The 22207-nt window shown below is 49.8% G+C and overlaps 4 non-coding genes across 4 annotated transcripts; all 4 read right to left on the bottom strand.

The window, feature by feature from the left end:
- Nucleotides 1–819: 819 nt before the first annotated feature.
- Nucleotides 820–891, bottom strand: TRNAP-AGG (transfer RNA proline (anticodon AGG)). The gene has a single exon. It is a non-coding gene; the product is annotated as a tRNA-Pro (tRNA).
- A 14974-nt stretch (nt 892–15865) lies between these two features.
- On the bottom strand, nt 15866–15937 carry TRNAP-AGG (transfer RNA proline (anticodon AGG)). Its single transcript has one exon. It is a non-coding gene; the product is annotated as a tRNA-Pro (tRNA).
- Nucleotides 15938–16071: 134 nt separating this feature from the next.
- Nucleotides 16072–16143, bottom strand: TRNAP-AGG (transfer RNA proline (anticodon AGG)). Its single transcript has one exon. It is a non-coding gene; the product is annotated as a tRNA-Pro (tRNA).
- A 5274-nt stretch (nt 16144–21417) lies between these two features.
- TRNAP-AGG (transfer RNA proline (anticodon AGG)) lies at nt 21418–21489 on the bottom strand. The gene has a single exon. It is a non-coding gene; the product is annotated as a tRNA-Pro (tRNA).
- Between the last annotated feature and the right edge of the window lie 718 nt (nt 21490–22207).

Below are 22207 nucleotides of genomic sequence, written 5' to 3' on the forward strand. Positions count from 1 at the left end.
TGTGCGCTTTCTTTCTATGCGTTTTTATTTTGAGTACTTATGTGACGTTAAAAGGAAAACACTGTATAAAGATGTTTGCAACATTGTATTTCCAGTGCCATTGTACAGAGCGCTATACAGTGGAAGATCAGGACTGGATGTCCTTAAGGAGTGAAAAATATGGAGGTGCCTACTGGTGTAAAGACATCCTTTTTTAAATTACACACAGGAACACTCTCAGTGAAGACATTCATGGAAGAACATGGCTTCCTTGTACCCTGGGGCTCGCACTGCTTGATTTGCAAGCAACCTGAAACAATAGACCATGTCTTTTTGCGTTGCTGGGCAGGGGTGTTCTTCTGGGATGTCCTACAAAGAACAATGAAGAAGGAGTTACCGTTAAATCCGCATGGGATAAGGTACTTAGCGGTAAGAAATGACGACGGGGTTCCCTTCGACCTAATAATGTTCAATGGCCTTCATAGTTTATGGCGTGCAAGGATGTCTGGGTACTACTGCGACCCGGACGCTAGGCCTGCGCGTATTTCAGAGAAAGCATGTCTAGTTTCATTGAAATAAAGAAAATACAAGAATGTGTACCCGAATGGCTGTCGAGGATACAACCTCTGACAGCATTGAAAGAATTTTAATTCGACAATGCCAGTCCTTATAGGACTGATGGCATCTATATCATTTCAAAATGTTTTGTATTTGTTAATTGTGTATTGTAATTTTGTTCTGTATTATGTGCTCTGTACAATGTCGAAAACCGGCAATGAATAAAAAAAAAAGAATATCCACGCATTGGTGACGCTCGGCCTGAGAGCGAAAAAATATAGAGGGCTCGTCCGGGATTTGAACCCGGGACCTCTCGCACCCTAAGCGAGAATCATACCCCTAGACCAACGAGCCGACAACAGTTCACGTTAGCGGCGCGTGTACACCTTTTTTTATTATTGCCGTCTTGGACGCATAATGCACAGTAACATATGATAAAACACTTCAGCCACACTTGGGCTGACGCGAGTGCTGCTAAAATCTTTTCAATTGGACTAATTCATCAAGAAGTGGTATCCACTCTGGTGGATCAGTCTGCGCCCTGAAACATTCTCGAAGATAAAGATCACTTTCGATGAAGTTTTCACGTGTGGCACTAGTATTTATGTCTGCATGTCGCACCTGCATTCGCGTTTTCCACAAACTGTGGAGGCCAAGAAGCATGATTAAATCGTAGGGCACTTCTTCACTATCAACTGGCAAGTACCGGATGCCGTAAGGATTTAAAGGGAGTTCCTTTTTAATCGTCCTCTGAAGGACATCGCAATAAAAAATTGGATCCCAGCATTCTAGGAAAACATGTTACACGGTCTCGGGCTTCCTGCATAACAAGCAGTTTGTTGTCCATGGCACGAATAGCCCCTTATCATGCAGCCAGGTTTTAAGAGTCAGCGTACCAGAATGCAGTTAAAAAAAAAAGGTTTTGACCACATTTCTAACGGGCATGTTCTTAATTCTTTTAAAAATATGTTGCCCTGGGCCTCCAAAGTGTGGTGTCCGATAAATGGGTACCGGCAACATCACGTCAAACAGCGCTTTGTACAGCTTTTTCTTATTAACATTGCATAGGTACTCAGGGCTGAAACGTACTTCCAACATCTTGGACGACAGAGCAACCTCGCGCAAGTATCCTGTCACAGCACCACACATGTTATCACAGGAGACCAGCCTTCCAGGGAGCAGTCTCTGTAGGCGCACTTGCATAACAGTTCTTAGAAAGGGATCACTTTGATCACGTAAAAACATAAATCGCGAGACCACTTGTCGCAAAAAAAGATGCGCCAGGCCATGCCCTCCTCTTTTAACTGAAACAAACAGGTTAGTTCGGCTGGTTCTTTCCCAGGTGGACGCCCAAATAAAAACAGCAAAAACACGATGCATTTTTTGAATAGCTGTTCGTGTCGCACACAGCACATTCATGACATACCATAGCTTCGAAACCAAAGAGACAGTACAGATAGAGGCACGGGAAAACATTGATAGCTGTCGCCCTTGCCACGCCACCGCTTTCTCTTTCATTCTCAAAGTTTCTTCTTTCCAGTACGAGCTGGGATCCCGATAACAATCCAGGGGCACTCCTAGATACCGCGTTGGCAAGGTGGACCATCGAAGCCGAGAAAAATAACCCGGTGTTATGTCCCATTTGCCATGCTAAAACCCGGAACTTTTTCCCCAATTGATCTGACTTCCAGTCTGAGCGCAGAATTTTTCAACCACACTCGTGGCTTCACAGATGCTCTGTCTATCAGCGCAAAACACCGCTATATCGTCAGCATACGCGAGTACTTTCACGTGTGATGACTGCAGTCTGTAACCTGAAATTCGGTCTGAGTTGATAATTGCCAGGTATAGTGGCTGTTGGATTCTCACCGCTGGCACGAGTTGTTGTAAATGAGTCGCAAGCCCCAAGGGTAGCGTTGGCCTGGCGGCCTGGGGCACTGGAAGCATCCGAAGGTCCCGGCAAAGCATGAGTCGACTGGTAACAGAACAACTGGTTTATTCTAACATCGCAAAAGAGCGGGCGGTCAGGTCGACCGAAGTGAGAGACGGGAGAGCACGTAACTCGACAGAAGAAATCGGAGCCTCTCTCTTGGCGTCCGGGGGCAGCTGCTCTTATACTTTTGCAGTTGAGGGCAAGAAGGAAGGCCTCGTGACGAGACCACGTGACGGCGGGTACGGACAGACTGAGAGACACGTTGAGACGAGTGTAGTGACGCATCGCCAAGCTGGCGCCTGTCAGACCTCCTCGCTTCACACTTGGGGAGCTCCTCTCCCCGGCTGCCGCGCTTTGACAAGCGTGGGCACACACACACACACGCACACACGAAGACACGTGGCACTGAAACACGCCTGGACGCGCTTGGCGGGGAGGCTTTGCGGGAGCTCCGAACGGGCCAAAATGTCCGCCGCTTTGAACGAAGCCCCGGCATCCGTTGCATCCGCGCCGGCTATACCGCGCGTCGTAGGCGAAACGTAACAGACCGCCCCGCCGGGGGAAGGAGATCCCGATGGTCAGGGGACTGCATCCGCTGTCCGGAGGGATGTCGCTTGATGATGCTCATAACCGAAGTCGGTCGTCCTTCGGCGTTTCTTGAGCGCAGCGCAGAGAAGGCCTCGTTCTCTCGTTCAGGTTCACACAGGACACTGCAAAGTGACTTCGGGAGAGTTGACATTTTTGTTCTCGTTCCCGGCAAGCGTTAGAACTAAGCCGAAAGTCAACCGCTCAGTCAGCAAGCACGGCACAACCCTCACTAAGCCCTGCCAGGCTCTTTCCCCTTTAATACTACTGCCTAGTTCCTTACAGTAGTTTAGCAGCCCTCAGAACACGTCCACAAATCGGAAAATTGCACTAGAAAGCACATCATCACTTTGAAACACTACACAAAAGCAATATGTTAAAAATCCTGCCTCAGGAAGAAAAACATCAGTAACAAACAATTTTGAGGCTGATTCCCACGTTAGGGGCTTCGACTTAAGCCATCGGCGTTACCGTTGAGACTCCCATTTTTGTAACGCACCTCAAAGGAATGTTGTTGCAAAGCGAGGCTCCAGCGCAGGAGGCGGCCATTTTTGGGAGAGATAGTCTGCAGCCATTGGAGAGGGCAGTGATCCGTCTCAATGATAAACCTCGAGCCGGCTAGGTAGCATGACAATTTCTGAACGGCCCACACGATACACGCACACTCTTTCTCGGTGGCGCTGTACGCCTGCTCACGACTGGTCAGCTTACGACTAGCATACAGGACGGGGTGTTCTACTTCTCCATTTTCCCGTTGGCACAGTACAACGCCCATGCCTCGCTCACTAGCATCGCACTGAACAACGAACCCTTTTGTGTAGTCGGGCGATCGTAGCACAGGCTGGCTTGTTAGGGCGCTCTTTAGGGCGCTAAAAGCTCTTTCCTTTGTCTCGTCCCAGACGACTGTTTGCGGCTCTGTCTTTCTTAGAGCATCCGTCAGGGGAGCCGCGATATCAGAGTACCTGGGGATGTACCTCTGATAGTAGCCGGCGACACCTAAGAACGACCGAATATCGGTCTTCGTGCGCGGTTGCGGGAAGTCTCGCACAGCGGCCACCTTTATTTCAGAGGGGCGGCGACGACCCCGACCAATCACGTGACCGAGGTAGACAACCTCGGCCTGTGCTAACTGGCACTTGGGAGCCTTGACTGTCAAGCCCGCATCGCGCAGGCGGGTTAGCACTGCCCGCAAGTGGGCCATATGCTCAGGCCAGGATGCGGAGAATATTGCTACGTCGTCTAGATACGGTAAAGCGAATTCTTGCTGTCCCCGCAACACTTTATCCATGAGGCTTGAAAAGCAGTATGGCGCGTTCTTCAAACCAAAGCTCAACACTTTAGGACGGAATGTTCCCATTGGTGAAATGAACGCCGCATACCTACTAGCCTCTTCTGTAAGTGGAACCTGCCAATAACCCCTGACAAGATCTAGGGTGGAAATAAACTGCGCGCTACTCACTCTCTCAAGGCGCTCCTCGATGTTAGGGATCGGATAAATTTGATCCTTAGTGATGGAATTAAGCCTGCGGTAGTCGACGCAAGGACGAGGTTCCTTGCCCGGTACCTCAACTAAAATCAAAGGGGAGGTATAATCACTCTCACCCGCCTCAATAACACCGAGCTGTAGCATTTTCTTTACCTCAGCCTCCATAATATCGCTCTGGCGGGGTGACACCCGGTACGCCTTGGATCGTACTGGCTCTGGGGAGGTAAGTTCTATGTCATGAGTAAGGACAGAAGTCCTACCAGGCCTCTCAGAGAACAGACCTTGAAACTCTTGTAAGAGCTGGTGTAGTTCGGTTTTCTGCTCAGGCGACAGCGATGCTTTACTGATTAGGTCACTAATGACTTGATCGGTGTCTTTCCTGTTCGTCAATGAGCCTAGTCCCGGAAGCTCGACCGGAAGCTCTTCGGGAACGTTTACCATCATGCACACTACTGCTTCCCGTTGCTTATAGGGTTTGAGCAGATTACAGTGGTAAACTTGCTGTGCTTTCCGTTTTCCTGGCAGACTGACCACGTAGTTAACGTCCGACAGTTTTTGAACAATCCGTGCTGGGCCCTCCCACTGCACGTCGAGTTTGTTCTTTAGCGACGTGCGCAATATCATGACCTCATCGCCCACCTCAAAACGACGGGCCCTGGCTGTCCGATCATAATAAATCTTGGCCCTCTGCTGGGCCTTTGCCATTGCTTCACCTGACAACTCCTGTGCCCTTCTTAAGCGTTCGAGGAGCCTAAGCACGTACTCCACCACGACTGGGTCGTCGCCCCTGCCTTCCCACGATTCTCGAAGCATGCGAAGCGGAGATCGCAGCGAGCGACCGTACACCAGCTCAGCTGGCGAAAACCCCGTAGCCGCATGCGGCGCGGTCCGTAATGCAAACATCACCCCAGGTAGACACAGCTCCCAGTCAGTTTGATGTTCAAAACACAATGCTCTCAACACGCGCTTCATGACGGAGTGGAGCTTCTCAACGGAATTCGACTGGGGGTGGTGCACTGATCTGTGTAACAGCTTTACCCCGCACCTTTCGAGAAAGGCTGTCGTCAAAGCGCTAGTAAACACTGTGCCCTGATCTGATTGGATTTCCGCAGGAAAACCAACTCGCGCAAATATGGACAGTAGTGCATTGACTATCTCAACTGAGCTGAGTTCTTTAAGCGGCACTGCTTCAGGGAACTTTGTGGCTGGGCAGATCACAGTCAAAATGTGTCTGTACCCCGTGGCTGTTACCGGCAGAGGTCCCACTGTATCAATAACGAGCCGTCTGAAAGGCTCCGTAATGATAGGTACCAACTTCAACGGCGCCCTCGATTTGTCCCCTGGTTTGCCCACCCGCTGACAGGTGTCACATGTCCTCACAAAGTGGTCTGCGTCCCGAAAACACCCTGGCCAATAGTACTCTTGCAAGAGACGGTCCTTAGTTTTCTTAACTCCTAGGTGTCCGGACCACGAACCCCCATGCGACAAGCGCAACAGATCCTGACGGTAGCACTGAGGCACGATCAGCTGATCGAACTCCACTCCCCTGCGGTCTAGATACTTCCGGTACAGGACCCCACCTCTTTCCACAAAGCGAGCATTTTTCTTGGCGATACCTTCCTTGACAGTGCAGCGGATGTTTTCTAGGCTGCCATCCTTCTTTTGCTCGGCTATCAAAGCCGACCGGCTGACTTTTAGCAACCTATTAAGTCCATCTGACGTAGGCGCGATGAGCAAATCTGCAGATAGCTCTTCTAACTTTCCCGCATCGGGAATTTCCTCTCCAGTATCTGGTGCCTTTAACGCTACAGGCTCAATTTTATTCAGTTCGGGCGTGCTCTGAATATCGGCTTGCTGCGCCTCTGACCCTTTTTCATTGTTCGACAACGTCGGCCCCGAGCTCCCGAACCTTCGATCTGGTTAAGGCCTGAACGCTAGCCTCACCAAACAAAAGCCCCTTCTCGCGCAGGAGGTGATCGGACCTGTTCGAAAATAGGTACGGGTACTGGGGGGGCAGCATAGATGACACTGCGGCCTCCGTCTCAAGCGCTCCGAAAGGTCCTTCAATAAGCACTTTTGCTACGGGCAGACACACGCTATGAGCTTCCACGGCTTGCTTGATCCATGCACACTCGCCCGTGAACATATCGGGTTCTACGTAAGAGGGGTGAACTACATCCATTGTAGCTGCGGAATCGCGAAGCACTCGGCACTCTTTCCCGTTCACGAGGAGGTCTCGCATGTAAGGCTCGAGAAGCTTCATGTTCTCGTCAGTGCTGCATAAAGACAAAAACACGACTTTTGTTTTTGTTTCTGGACACTGCGCCGAAAAGTGACCCGGCTTCTGGCACGTATAACAAACGCGCGCTTGCCTCGTCTCGAACCGCTTTCTGCGTTCGGCTTCGGTTGCCGCCGTCTCCTTACGTTCGGTCGGACTGCTTTCACTCGCATCGGCACTACGTGTGTCCCCCTTTGCTCTCATGGGCGTGAACTTTGGCCTCTCAAACTTGGAGCCAAATTCACCCTTTTGACCGTCCTTAGCTCCGCGAGCCCGACGCGTCACAAACTCCTCGGCTAGCTCAGCGGCTCGAGCCACCGTACTAACGTCTGGCCTATCCAAGACCCAGTACCGCACGTTCTCAGGTAACCGACTATAAAACTGTTCTAGCCCGAAACACTGCAGAACTTTCTCGTGGTCACCAAACGCTTTCTCTTCTTTGAGCCACTCCTGCATGTTTGACATAAGCCTGTAGGCAAACTCTGTATATGACTCACTTCTGCCTTTCTCATTTTCCCGAAACTTCCGACGGAACGCCTCCGCTGACAGCCTGTACTTTTTTAGCAGACTCGATTTCACTTTGTCGAAATCCTCTGCCTCCTCTCTCTTCAAGCGAGCGACTACGTCGGCCGCCTCGCCGGGTAACAAAGTGAGCAAGCGCTGTGGCCACGTTTCCCGAGAGAACCCCTGCTTCTCGCACGTTCGCTCAAAGTTAACCAGGAACAAACCAATGTCCTCTCCAAGCTTAAACGGCCGCATCAGGTCAGTCATTTTGAACGATACTCGTTCTCCTGCACCGTGTGCCTGACTTCCATTACGAGCGCGTTCCATCTCTACCTCGAGACGCTTCATTTCCAAAGCGTGTTGACGGTCGCGCTCTTCTTTTTCTTTTTGTTCTTTTCGTTCGCGCTCCTGTTTCTGTTCTTTAAGTTCGCGCTCCTGTTTCTCTTTTTGCTCTTGAAGTTCGCGCTCATGTCTTTCTTTTTGCTCTTTAAGTTCGCGCTCCTGTCTTTTTGCCCGCTCCTCAATGGTCTCAAGGCATTCCGACAGCTCGTCATCCTCAGCTTCTAACTCAAGAATAGCCCTTAGCAGTTCCGGTTTTCTGAGTTTGTCTGAGACATCCAGACCCAACTCTCTTGCAAGCTCCAGCAATTTCGGTTTGCGCAACGACTTCAAATCCATGGCTGCTCTGAATGCTGCTTTCTCTACTGCCTACTATTGTCTTGCCGCAAACTAACCCGGCAGCAACGACAACCACAATTACCAGCTCTGTTTCTGACACTAACAAAAGCCTGGCAAAACTCAGAAGAAGAAAGTCCCGCACTCACCAAACCTCGCAGCCAAGAATTCAGCGCAGTCGTTCCGCTGCAGGCAACCAGTCATCACACAGGGCTCGTTGCACTGCTCCCGGATTGTCGTTGTGCTGCTCAGCATACAGTCAACCGCATCTCTTCGCTGCTGGCCTCCGTTGTCGCGATCTCACCGCTGGCAACCAGCTGTTGGAACCTCAGTGCTGACGCCCGTTATTGCAAATGGGTCGCAAGCCCCAAGGGTAGCGTTGGCCTGGCGGCCTGGGGCACTGGAAGCATCCGAAGGTCCCGGCAAAGCATGAGTCGACTGGTAACAGAACAACTGGTTTATTCTAACATCGCAAAAGAGCGGGCGGTCAGGTCGACCGAAGTGAGAGACGGGAGAGCACGTAACTCGACAGAAGAAATCGGAGCCTCTCTCTTGGCGTCCGGGGGCAGCTGCTCTTATACTTTCGCAGTTGAGGGCAAGAAGGAAGGCCTCGTGACGAGACCACGTGACGGCGGGTACGGACAGACTGAGAGACACGTTGAGACGAGTGTAGTGACGCATCGCCAAGCTGGCGCCTGTCAGACCTCCTCGCTTCACACTTGGGGAGCTCCTCTCCCCGGCTGCCGCGCTTTGACAAGCGTGGGCACACACACACACGCACACACGAAGACACGTGGCACTGAAACACGCCTGGACGCGCTTGGCGGGGAGGCTTTGCGGGAGCTCCGAACGGGCCAAAATGTCCGCCGCTTTGAACGAAGCCCCGGCGTCCGTTGCATCCGCGCCGGCTATACCGCGCGTCGTAGGCGAAACGTAACATGGCTCTAAATACACTGCAAAAAGCAAGGGGGAAAGCGGGCATCCCTGTCTTACTGAAGAACGTACAGCAAGTTTGTCAGTGAGATCGCCATTAACTATAATGCGGGTCGTACAGTTCTTGTAGGCCATTTCTACGCCTTCGACTATAACGTCGGCTTGTTTGGAGTGTTCCAGGATGGAAAAAAGAATTTCGTGAGAGACGCGGTCAAAGGCTTTTGCCAAGTCGTGCTTCATCATTGCTATCTGACCGCCAACTGCATCGACACACTCTAATACGCTGCGTGTGACATGTATATTTGTGGCAATGCTACGACCTTTAATTCCACATGTCTGGTGGGACCCTACCAATTTCGTGATCACAGACTGCAATCGTTTTGCTAGAACCTTCATAAATACTGTGTAGTCGACGTTGGTGAGACTAATCGGTCGATATGACCCCACCAACAGTCGTTCTTCCGGATCATCAGTCTTTGAAATCAGAACGATGTGGGACGTATCGAAAGACAATGGAACCTGTTTGCGTTCGTAAGCCTCAGTTATCACATGGAGCATGCACTGTGCAACAGAAAGCTTAAAGGTTTTATAAAAGGCCGCACTTAGCCCATCTGGCCCAGGAGCTTTCCCAGATGGTAGGTCGTCTATTGCTTTTTCTATCTCCTGTAAAGTTATAGGCAGTTCAAGACGTTCCTTAATTTCATCATCTAGTGTTGGTACCAGCCTCAAAAAGTCCACATGGAAGCCTTCTATGGTCTCGAGCTTATTGCTAAGAAGTTCCGTGAAATGTTCGGCTATAGCGCTCTGAATGTCTCTCGCATCTTCTGAAGTCCGGCCGTCATATCGGATGCTCCTAATTTCTTTCTGGCAAGCGTATCTTTTCTCGTCTGATAGCGCTCGTTTTGTCGGCGTTTCGCCAGCCCACAATTTTTCAGACCTTGCGCGTATGACGGCGGCTCTATACCTGTCGGCGTCAATTCTTTCGAGCTGGCATTTCACTTCCCGTATTTCTTTCGTGAAAGTTCCCGGCGCGCTACTTTCCATGCTCAGCATCCATTCAAGTTGCCCATTAATTCCTTTTTCTTTTTCTTCCTCTTTATAACGAACCACGCTGCTCTTTTCTATTGCTTTCATTTTTACCCATTCTTTGAACCCCTCCCATTCAGTTGCAAAACTAGCTGGCTGCGCGTCTAGCAGTTTGTCTAGCTTGGTCTTCACTTGCATAATGAACCCTTCATCCTCCAAAGGCTTTGTGTTCAGTTTCCATAAGTGTCAGTTAAAGCGCTATTTCCTGCCCTTCATTCCTAAAGTCATACTCACAAGGCAATGATCACTGAAAGGCACAGGTTTAACATCACAACTAGAGCATAGCGGCATAAGATCGACAGATACATACATCCTGTCAAGTCTCGCATGGCTCTCCCGCTGAAAGTGCGTGTATTCTGGGTGGGTCCCAGTGGAGAACACATTGCCAACATCCTCGAGACCATACTCGTGCACAAAAGTATTCAAAACTTCAGAGCTCTTGTCTCTCAGTGGCCTATACTTCACTCTGTCAACTGCGGCACACACACAGTTGAAGTCACCCAGTACAAGAAAAACTTGTCGCCTTTCAACCATGGCTCAAGAGATTCAAAGAAAATTTTACGCTCGCTTTCTACATTAGGAGCATATACACAAACAATTCGCCACCACAAATTCGAAAATGTGAGATCAGCAATCAAAAGGCGACCACTTGGGCATGCAAATACAGACTACGTTCTCTACTATACGTTCTCTACGTACTCTACGACAATGACTACGAATATCTAGACATTGGTGACGCTCGGGCTGAGAGCGAAAAAAAGAATAGAGGGCTCGTCCGAGATTGGAACCCGGGACCTCTCACACCCTAAGCGAGAATCATACCCCTAGCCCAACGAGCATTTTTTTCTTTATTGCCAGTCCTCGACATAACAAAAATTCCTTAAAAGATATACAAAAAGAAAACAAAACTGGAATGAATACAAAAATCGAAGAATAAACAGTACTATACACATGCGTTGCCGTCGGCTACTATGGAATGACGTTGTCTTATTAAAATTCCTTGAGTGCTGTCAGGGGTTCAACCCTGGACAGCCACTCAGGAACAGTTGCAATTTCTGCAATTCCACATACCGTTGCATGCATTCCCGGAAGTATACACGCGCCGATCGGGCATCCGGGTCACAATGGTAGCCCGCCATTCTTGCGCGCCATAAACAGTGGAGGCCCGTAAGCATGATAAGGTCGTACGGGAATCCTTCGTCGTCATTTACTGGCCGAAACCTGATTCCGTGGGGATCTATCGGTAACTCCTTTTTTAAAGTCCTTTGCAGCACGTCCCAGAAAAAAACCCCTTCCCAACAGTGGATGAAGACATGTTCTATGGTTTTTGGTTTTTTACAAATAAGGCAATGTGTTCCCCATGGCATGTAGAAACCACGTTGTTCCAGGAAGATTTTAACAGGTAAAGTGCCGGTGTGTAATTTGAAAAAGAACGATTTTGTGGCTGGTTGAACTGGCATCATCTTCACTCTTCTCAATACGTCTAGGCCTGGGCCTCCACTGTACAAGGCTCTGTACATGGGTACAGGCAACACACTGTCACACAAATCACGATATAGCTTTTTCCGTTTTGCACTCCACAAATATGCACTTGAAAAACGAACACGTAAAAAAGAAGCACTCTGAACTATTTCCCGAAAGAAACCACGGACTGGTCCTGGCATTATTTCCGTACCTACAACGAATTCGAGAAGTGATCTTAACAGCCTCATTTAGATCACCGTGCGCAGAAATGGGTCGTTTGTATTTCGAAAGAAGAATCTATTCACCAGTTGACGCAAGAAGGGGTGCGCCAACCCCAGACCACCATCCTTCACACGTCGGAAGAGATTATCTCGGCTGCATCGCTCCCAGCTCGATGCCCACACGAATACAGCGAACACACGGTGCAGTTTCCGCACATTAATTCGAGAGCACTGTAGGACCTGCATCACGTACCAGATCTTTGTCACGAGAAACATGTTGCACGCTGTAGCTCGCGCGAACATTGAGAAGTGAACGGCGTTCCATCGGTCGGCTTTTTCTTTTAGTTCTTTTGTCCGCTCTTTCCAGTACTCGCTACTGTCGTTGTAGGTATCAAGGGGTGCGCCAAGGTACTTAACTGGAGTCGTGACCCAGTTTACATTCGAAAAGTGGTCTGGTGTGGACGGCCATCTCCCATGCCAAAACCCCAAACATTTCTGCCAATTCACGAAGCTATTAGTGGCGTTACCAAACTGTCTGACGATGCTCACAGTGTTCAATACACTTTGCTTATCTTTACAGCACACAGCCACATCGTCAGCGTATGCCAATAGCTTCACCTCCGCTGATTGAAGACAATATCCCTTAATGCATTCATTTTCGATGATGGCCTGACATAGCGTTTCTATGTAAACACAAAACAGGAGTGGACTGAGTGGACAACCCTGGCGAACGGAGCGCTTCACGTTAACGGGGGCCCCCAACGTCTGATTAATTATAAGTCTGGTATAGCAGCTCCGGTACGCCATGGTCACCCCGTCAGTGATTATGTGGCCAAAATTAACGTGTTCAAGGATGGTGAGCAATATCTCGTGTGAAACGCAATCAAACGCTTTCTCCAAGTCAAGCTGGAGGATCGCTACTGCATCACACATGGCGTCACAACACTCCAGCACACACTTCATCTTATGAATGTTAGTAAAAATGGTTCTGCCGCGAATGCCACACGTCTGGTGTGGGCCGACTACTTTAATAACTGACTGGACCCGTCGTGCCAACACCTTCCTCAATATTTTGTAGTCGCATTTAGTAAGCGCTATGGGTCTGTAGGAGGCAAGTTGATTGAGCTTTTCGGTCTCTTCAGTTTTCGGTATTAATACTGTACGGGACTGGCCAAAGGATGGTGGAAGTATTTTCAGTTCGTATGCTTCGTTGAAAATGGCGGTTAGGATATGAGCTAGGTGGCCTTTAAACGATTTGTACCAAGCGGCACAAAGACCGTCTGGACCTGGCGACTTGCCAGGATTCAGGTCTTCGATGGCCTTCGTCACTTCATGTTCTGTTAATGGTCGTTCTAAGGTTTCTTTAACTTCACACGACAGCTGTGGCATTCGTTGCAAAAATATATTATTGAAATCGTGCATGTTGACAGGCCTGAATGCAAAAAGTTTTTTGTAATGCTCAAAGATCGCATGCCCTATGTTATTGTTATCGGTTAATACCACCCCTTCATATTCAATGGCCGCAATCTGCTTACGTCTGGAATGTTTTTTTTTTCTAGTCCCACTGCTCTTTTCGTTGGCGTTTCCCCGCATTTTAGTCTTTCTGCTCTAGCACGCACGAGTGCGCCTCGATAGCGCTCTTCGTCGAACACTTCGAGCTTTTTCTTAACAGCGCGCATATCGTCTTGATAAGCGCCCGGTTGCTTGCATTCCAGCGTCGCCAATTTTTCCAGCAATGTTTTTAAATTCTTTTCTCTGGCCTTTTCTTCATAACGCAGTACGCTACTTCGTTCAATTGCTTTCATTTTAATGGTTTGCTTCAACTCCCATTCCTCGCCAAGCTTTACAGAACTGTCTGTTGCAAAAGAATTCAGAGCAGCCACTACCTTTTCATTAAAAGTTTCATCCCGTAGCTGCTCGGCATTCATTTTCCACAGTTCCCAGACGAATTTGTTTCGTTCTTTCTTGCTGCCTACCCTGCATTTTACCAGGCAGTGGTCCGAGAATGATATGGCCGTAACTGCATAGCACTAACATTTTTCTAGTAAATCGTATGATAGATAGATCCGGTCTACTCGTGCGTGACTTGTGCCCTGAAAGTGAGTGTACATCACGTCTCGGTCAGCCCGAAAACACTCAGCGACATCTTCAATTCGAACTCGCGTATAATCTGTGCGAGGATATCGCTGCTTTTGTCAAACTACGCGTCGCGTAGACCTATCCTCAGCATTCAATACGCAGTTAATATCCCCTACACAGGCTATCATTTTTTGCACATGGAAATGATGCTTTAAACTGGAAAAGAAATTTGCCCTCTCTTGCACAGTATTAGGCGCATAAATGCAAAACACGCGCCTTTGGACATTGCTATAGCTGAAGTCACAATAGACAAGTCGGCCAGAAGTGCACGAGAAGTAACCATCTATGACAAGACCAGGGAGCTTCCTCACGAACAGCACACACCCTGCCGAAGTCCCTAAGGCGTGGCTCACTACCGTATAATAGTTATACGCGAACCTTTGCACCATGCTCCCGCTCTCCTCCTCGCCGTCCACTTTGGTTTCTTGCACGGCTAAAACGTCGAGGTCGTGGTCTACTAGTAGACTCTAAACCTGACTCTGTTTCCTTTTGGCGGCCAGACCTCGAACGTTTCGTGTGCCGAGGCTAAGCGATGGGTTGGTAGCCATTATTAATGAAAATCGGAGGGGAGAAGGCCCGGAGCATGGTGCTCACCTTAACGACTAGCTGACCGCTAGACGCCTCCGTGGCCATCCGGTAGCCGTCGCCCGAGTTCGTCTTTGGTCGGCTTCGGGGTGAGCCTACGGTCAGCCTCCAGGTTCGGCTTAGGCTTGAGGGTGGAGCGTCTTCCTGGAAGCGTCTTAGCGGGTGGTGACTCGGAGTCACCGCTGGCCTTTCCGTCGACTTTCTCCTCCTGCTGCAGGGACCTCTTCCCCGGTGCCATGACGCTTTCGACGCGGGCGCTAGCAGGGGTCGCGTTGTCGTTTTCCGCTGCCTCCGTAGTATCAGTAGCTGGCTGGCGGCTCTCATGTTCTTTCTGGGCCGCCCTGACGCTGGTTAGTGTGGTTTCTGGCTCGTCGGGAGGAGAGACATTATTCGGTTCTGCTTCAGTCGGCATGGTCGTCCCGCTGATTTCTGCCGCCACGTTGCTGTTTCCAGCTCCCTTGGCCGCTTCCTCGGCCTCGGTCACGTCCATCATGTGGTCTGATGTCAACGGCTCGCTCTCTGCCGACCCCGCGGCTACTGCGTATGAACGTGCACAGTCCGCGTCGTTGTGTCCGAAAAGCCTGCATCGGGTGCAACGGGGAACCTTGCATTCTCGACGAACGTGACCAGATCCCCGGCAGCGCAGGCACTGCATTGGACGACCTGGGGCTAGGACCAGCGCAAGCTCGCCGGCAACGCGGATCTGGTGGGGCAGGTCGTCAACTTTCATTCCAGCCTTCAGCTGCAGCAGCACCGCTGGGGTCGTCGAGCCCTTGTCGGAAACGCCATCCACTCGCCAGCGCTCCCGGGTCACTTCCGTCACTTTGCCAAAGGAAGCCAGCGCTGTCTTCACGTCTTCATCATCCACACCATGAAGAAGCCAGTGGCGACGAAGCTTCACCTGCTGTTCTTTAGGGTTGATGACCAGGCAGCGACGCCCCTTGACCTGAAGCTCCTTCAGTGCAGCCAGCTTTTGGGCCGCCTCGGCTGTCTTCATCGTTACCGCCCACACGTGGTTGATTTGGTACGCTCCAAGGGCGACGACGCCAGAGAGCATGCCAAGAGCTTGAAGCGCGTCCCGAAAATCCTCTACGCGAAACGGGCGAACACGAGTGTCACCGTGCAAAAAAACTGTGTTTAACACGATGCGTCCTGTAGGTAGCCTTGGCAAAATAATCTGGAAATCCTTATCTTCTTCCGTCAAAAGCATGTTGCCACGGCTAACAGCCGCATATGCCCCTCCATTGGAGCCCATGATGCCGCGATCCGTTTAGCTCGGTAGCCGGAAGCAGAATGTAGACCAACGAGCCGACAACAGTTCACGTGCGCGGCGCGTGTACACTATCGTCATACCTTGACGGGCTGCAGAAAAAGAAGAGGACAACTACGAATATCCAGGCATTGGTTACGCTCGGGCTGAGAGCGAAAAAAAGAATAGAGGGCTCGTCCGGGATTTGAACCCGGGACCTCTCGCACCCTAAGCGAGAATCATACCCCTAGACCAACGAGCCGACAACAGTTCACGTTCGCGGCGCGTGCATACCATCGTCATGCCTTGACGGGCTGCAGAAAAAGAAGAGGACAACGACTACGAATATCCAGGCATTGGTGACGCTCGGGCTGAGAGCGAAAAAAAAAAAATAGAGGGCTCGTCCGGGATTTGAACCCGGGACCTCTCGCACCCTAAGCGAGAATCATACCCCTAGATCAACGAGCCTTCTTTTTCTTTATTTCCGCAACTTTCACCTAGCAAACACAAAGGGCATCATTTCTTTAAATAAAGTAAGCGATACATAATTATACACAATCACACTTTAAAGCTTGTGCGCGTGTATATTGTGCGGTCAGTCACATTGTGGCTGGCCATGTCAGGTTTAAAATTTCTGTTATGTTGCGAGGGGCTCTATCCTCGCCAGCCAATCCGGAGGACATTCTTGTTCTTTAATTACATCAATGAACTTGGAAATAACTTCGCGGAAGAGCAGCCGCGCAGGCCGGCTGTCAGGCTCACAAAAGAAACCGGCCATTCGAGCCCGCCATAAACAGTGGAGGCCCATTAGCATAATTAAGTCCAAAGGCATGCCGTCCTCATTTTCAACCGTCAAAAATCTAATGCCTAATGGACTTAAAGGCAATTCTTTCTGTAGTGTTCTTTGAAGAACGTCCCAAAAGAAAACCCCTGCCCAACAATGCAAAATAACATGGTCAATTGTTTCTAGTTGTTTGCATATAAGGCAGTTTGCTCTCCAAGGTAAATAAAAACCCCTTTCGTGTAAAAAGGCCCGTACCGGCAAAGTTCCGTTATGTAAATTACAGAAAAAGGATTTAGCGCTTGGCTGCACCTGCATTTTCTTAACAGGCTTTAACCCGTCGTTTCCCTGTCCTCCATTGTTTATGGCTCTGTACATTGGAACCGGCATAATCATGTCAACTATATCCCTGTGCAATTTCTTCCGCGACACCGAAAAAAGATAATCATTAGAAAAACGTGCGGACTGAAAACGGACGCTGTCAACGACTTCCCTTAAGTACCCTCGAAGAGCACCAGGCATACTTAAATTGCTCACCACGTACATCGGCAGATGCTTGCTCAGCCTTAACTGGCACATTGTGCGCAGAAAGGGGTCACTCACGTCTCGAAAGAAAGTAAACCGGTTGACTAGCTGTTTAACAAAAAGATGTGGCAGGCCGAGGCCCCCGTCCTCGACTCTCCTTAACAAGTTCGTACGGCTGCACCTCTCCCATTCTGATACCCAAATGAACACCGAAAAAACTCTGTCGATCTTTTGCACATTTAAACGAGAGCAACAGAAAACTTGCATGACGTACCATATTTTGCTTATTAAAAACAAGTTACATACAGTGGCTCTCGCAAACATCGAGAGATGAGCACCTTTCCAATTTGTTGTTTTTTCCTTGAGTCGTTTGGCCTCTTCGAGCCAGTAGTCCTCATTCCACCGGTAATGTTCGAGCGGAACGCCCAACTATTTAGCCGGCGATTTAATCCATCTAATGTTGGCGAACGTTTCCGGTGTTGATTGTCATTCACCAAGCCAAAAACCGAGACACTTACTCCAATTTGCAACGCTCCCTGTTGTGTTTCCAAAATGTTTAACAATGGTCGTTACTTCTGTAATGCTTTCTTTGGTTGTATAGCACACCGCTACATCGTCTGCCTAAGCTAGAAGCTTCAGTTCAGCTTCCATGAGTTTGAAGCCTTTTATGCTACTGTTTCGAATGATTGCCAAACAAAAGCTTTCTAGATAGATGGCAAACAAAAGCGGGCTGAGAGGACACCCCTGGCGCACGGAACGCTCTATTTTAATGGGGGCCCCCAGTGTCTTATTAACGATCAGCCGTGTTGAGCAGTTCCGGTACGCCAGAGCTACCCCCTCAGCGATGATTGATCCTACATTCACGTGCTCAAGAACTAATAACAAAATTTCCTTTGGGACAAAATCAAAGGCTTTTTCTAAATCTATTTGCAGCAACGGCATATTGAAAATCGTCACAGCATTCCAAGACGCCTCTCATCGTGTGTACATTTGTCGCAATAGTGCGCCCCTTTATACCACAAGTCTGGTGTGGTCCTACAAGATCCTTAAATATTGACTGTAATCGGCTTGCAAGAACTTTCATTGAAACTTTGTAATCCGTGTTGGTCATTGAAATGGGTCTGTATGCTGTGACTAGCCTGAGCATTGCTTTTTGGTTCGTCTTAGGAATAAGGACGGTATGGGCTTCAGAGAAAGACGGTGGTAATCTGTTGGTAGCAAAAACTGTCAAACAACGCTTTCAACAAAGGCACCAACTCGTTCTTGAACGCTTTATAAAAGGCCGCGCCAAGACCATCCGGGCCTGGTGACTTATTAGGGCTCAGGTTATCTATAGCACTTTCTATTTCAGCATGCGTAATGGGTGCTTCTAGAAGTGACTTCGTTTCCGCTGATAGTTGAGGCATACGAGAAAGATAGTTTGCTCTGTATGCCTCGATATCGACTGGCTGGTATGCAAAGAGCCGCTCGTAATGCCGGTGAAAAGCACCTGCGATGCTCTCCCGGTCATTCAGTTCTTGGCCATTCTCTTCAATCACTTCTATTTCGTTTCGCCGCGCATGCGTCTTCTCGATACCTAGCTCCCGTTTCGTGGGCGTTTCACCCACGGCCCATGATTGTGCTCTGGCTCGAACGAGCGCCCCGCGATAGCGGTTCTCCTCGAATTGTTCCAGCTGTTCTTTTATCTTAAGTAGGTCTTCTTTAAAAAGACCTGGCGCTTTGCTTTCCAGCGCAATTACTTTCCGCAATGTTTCCTTCAGCCCGTTCTCTCTCATGTTTTCACGTTATTTCAAGACGCTGCTTCTTTCGATTGCCTTTATTTTAAAACTTTGTTTTAATAATTCCCAATCAACACCTATCTGCTTATTACCGTCCAGTTTGACCTCGTTAATTGCTTCTGACACAAAACGGATAAAGTGCTCGTCACGTAACAGCGTTGCGTTAATTTTCCACAGATCCCAGTTAAAACTATTACATCTTTTTTTACACCCACATTTCATTTCACTAAGCAATGGTCCGAGAAAGAAACGGGTAGTACTGTGTAAATGTTACATGCAGGTATGATTTGTAGGGACACGTAAATCCTGTCTAGCCGAGCATGGCTAGAGCCCTGAAAATGCGTGTACTGCCCCTCGCGTTCCCCTTCTAGACATTCGGCAACGTCGGCAATATCATGCTCGTCTATCAGTTCTTTTAACAATACGATGCTCTTGTCATTCGGTCTCTTTTTTGTCGCTCTATCCCTCCCACTCAGTACGAAATTGAAATCCCCGAGCAAAACCAGTTGTTTCGTGACATTGAGATGTTTCTTAATCTCTGAAAAGAAATTGGTTCGGTCTTTATCTGCGTTTGGTGCATAAATACAAATGACCCGCAAGTCACGCTCGCCCAACGAAAAATCACACCTCACAATCCTACCCGACACACATGAAAAATAATTTTTTATCACAAGGCCTTGCAATTTTTTAACAAAAATGATGCAGCCAGCAGATGTTCCCACGGCATGGCTAACAAACACAAAATACTTAGACGTGAAACGAAGCACCATGCTTCCGGTTTCCTCCTCCCCTTCAACTTTTGTTTCTTGTGCTGCCAACACGTCAATGTCCTGGTCCACCAAGAGTCGATAGACCTGACTCTGCTTTTTCTTGGCAGCCAGTCCTCGCACATTAAGTGTGGCGAAACTCAAAGACAGGTTAATTAATTAATTATGGGGTTTTACGTGCCAAAACCACTTTCTGATTATGAGGCACGCCGTAGTGGAGGACTCCGGAAATTTCGACCACCTGGGGTTCTTTAACGTGCACCTAAATATAATACACGGGTGTTTTCGCATTTCGCCCCCATCGAAATGCGGCCGCCGTGGCCAGGATTCGATCCCGCAACCTTGTGCTCAGCAGCCTAACACCATAGCCACTGAGCAACCACGGCGGGTGCAAAGACAGGTTGGAAGCCATCGTTCACTAATAGTTTTAAAGGGGAACCCGAAGCATGGTGCTTAGCTTTAACGTCTAGCACACTGCTAGACGTCACCGTGCTTGTCCAGTTGCCCGGTATCGTTTTGTTGCGGCGCCGGATTGTCCCCGACACGCCTCCCTGCCCCGACGTTCGGCACTGGCTTGTAGCCGGAGCGTCTCCCCAGAGGCGCCTTTGCAGGCGGTCCATCCGTCTTGTTTGCCTCATGGCTACCTTTGAAGTCTTCTTTTTCCAGCGGTGGCTTGACGGCCGCGCCAGCAACCGATGTCTTGGTGGTCCCGTCAGCTGTCTGGTCCTTGCAGTCGGTCAGCGCGCCGACCACAACTTGCGGAAGATACTCCCCTTTCTCAACGTCTTTCTCTGCCGTTGCCGGTGTCCTCGGCGATTTATTCACGAGTTTAGGGGGCCGGGGTGTCTCCTCTGCAGCAGGTGCCACTGTAGTGGTGGTCTCCTCCAGTTTGGCCACCTCTCCTGTACCTCTGGCAGCTTCCTCAGCTTCAGCCACGTCCATGGCTTCCTCTGCTGTCTTGTCACCTTCAGGCTGACCTACCGCTGCGGCGTAACAACGCTCACATTTGGCGTCAACATGCCCGAAACGTCAGCACAGAGAACATCTGGGTACTTTACAGTCGCGGCGTACGTGACCGTTTCCTTTGCAGCGCAAAGACTGCATCGGCCGCCCAGGGGCGACGACGAGGGCCAGCTCACCAGCGACCCGGATCTGATGGGGCAGGTCATCCACGGTGACACCGCTCTTGAAGTTCAACAGCACGGTCCTCGTCGCCGACCCTTTGTCACTGACGCCATCAACGCGCCAGCGCTCCCGGCTGACCTCCAGCACCTTGCCGAAGGCGGCAAATGCCGTCTTCACATCCTCGTCGTCGACGCCGTGGAGTAGCCAGTGCAGCCGCAACTTCACCGTCCGGTCTTGCGGATCGATGATGAGGCAGCGCCGCCCCTTTACCTGCAGCTCCTCGACGGCCTGCAGACGCTTTGTTGCATCAGCGCCACACATGGTGACCGCCCAGACATGATTTATCTGGTACGCTCCCAACGCAACGACTTCAGGCAGCAATCCGGTAGGGCGAAGGGCGTCACGAAAATCTTCAACCTTAAAGGGCCTCGCCCGGATGTCGCCGTGTAAAAACACGGTGTTCAACGCGACACGACCCTAGGCAGCTGCGGCAAAACAATCTGATAGTCGCTATCGTCGTTCTCGTTGAGCCTGTTACCGCGGGCAGCGCCCGCCTGAGCCGCTCCATAGGAGCACATGATTGCACGTCCGTTCGCAGTGGTGGCCGGAAGCGGAATCGGATAGACCAACGAGCCGACAACAGTTCACGTTCGCGGCGCGTGTACACCTTCGTCATGCCTTGACGGGCTGCAGAAAAAGAAGAGGACAACGACTACGAATATACAGCCATTGGTAACGCTCGGGCTGAGAGCGAAAAAAAAAAAGAGGGCTCGTCCGGTATTTGAACCCGGGACCTCTCGCACCCTAAGCGAGAATCATACCCCTAGACCAACGAGCCTTTTTCTTTCTTTATTGCCAGTCCTCGACATGTCACAACACAAATTCCTAAATGATATACACAAAGACCGAACAAGCGAAAAGGAATCAATACACAAACCGAACAGAGAACAGTAATATTTACATTCGTTGCCGTCCGCTACTGTGGCACGACGTTGTCGGATTAAAATTCCTTTAGTGCTGTCAGGGGTTCAACCCTCTACAGCCACTCAGGAACAGGTTGTTGCAACATCTGCACTTCCACATACCGTTGCATGCATTCACAAAAGTACAGACGCGCCGGTCGGGCATCCGGGTCACAATGGTAACCCGCCATTCTTGCGCTCCATAAACAGTGGAGGCCCGTAAGCATGATCAGGTCGTACGGGAAACCTTCGTCGTCATATACTGGCAGAAACCTGATTCCGTGGGGATCTATAGGTAGCTCCCTTTTTAGAGTCCTTTGCAACACGTCCCAGAAAATGACCCCTTCCCAACAGTGGATGAAGACATGATTTATGCTTTCTGTTTTTTTTTACATATATGGCAGTGGGTTCCCCATGGCATGTAGAAGCCACGTTGTCCAAGGAAGATTTTAACAGGTAGAGTACCGGTGTGCAACTTAAAGAAGAACGATTTATTGGCTGGCTGAACGGGCATCTTCTTCACCCGTTTCAATACATCTAGGCCTGGGCCTCCACTGTACGGGGCGATGTACATAGATACCAGCAAAACACTGT

This window comes from Dermacentor andersoni, chromosome 1 (genome assembly GCF_023375885.2).
Source record: "Dermacentor andersoni chromosome 1, qqDerAnde1_hic_scaffold, whole genome shotgun sequence".
NCBI classification, from domain to species: Eukaryota; Metazoa; Arthropoda; class Arachnida; order Ixodida; family Ixodidae; genus Dermacentor; species Dermacentor andersoni.